The sequence below is a fragment of the Morone saxatilis genome, unplaced genomic scaffold (assembly GCF_004916995.1).
Source record: "Morone saxatilis isolate NCDOM2014 unplaced genomic scaffold, NCSU_SB_2.0 Contig22, whole genome shotgun sequence".
Classification (NCBI taxonomy): domain Eukaryota; kingdom Metazoa; phylum Chordata; class Actinopteri; family Moronidae; genus Morone; species Morone saxatilis.
This window is the reverse complement of record NW_023339785.1, coordinates 21,942,722-21,943,076: the sequence shown is the minus strand read 5'-3', so window position 1 is coordinate 21,943,076 and position 355 is coordinate 21,942,722. Positions and strand designations below refer to the sequence as shown.

Sequence of the window (355 nt, the reverse complement as noted above, 5' to 3'; positions counted from 1 at the left end):
TGTGCTTAGATGTATTGGATTGGCCTTATCTAAATAAATCTAGAGGCAGCATTTTTGAGTGAAAGTTGCTCTGTACATAGCCATAGTCTTGTTATTGACACAAAGATAAGGAAATGCATCTCTCTGTATACTGATTATTTGACTTGAAGAAGAGAAACTACATGTGGAGACAGTCCACGGCCCTTCTGAATGTGGGACAGAGAGAGGACCGGTGGACATTTCAAGTCCTGCATGAGCGCCTTGCTGACTGAAAGCAGTGAAAGCAGTTTGTAGCTGTTTAAGGAGTTATAAAAGAGTTGTTGAGTTTTCCACTGCGGTGCTAATGGAGGTGGACTCACTGGGGGGGGGGGGTTTA

At 43.7% G+C, this 355-nt stretch overlaps 1 protein-coding gene across 3 annotated transcripts in view; it reads left to right on the top strand.

Moving 5' to 3' along the window:
* zgc:66433 (uncharacterized protein LOC321250 homolog) overlaps window positions 1–355 on the top strand; it is a 50,431-nt gene that overhangs the window by 30,379 nt on the left and 19,697 nt on the right. The gene's annotated exons all lie outside the window — the stretch shown is intronic.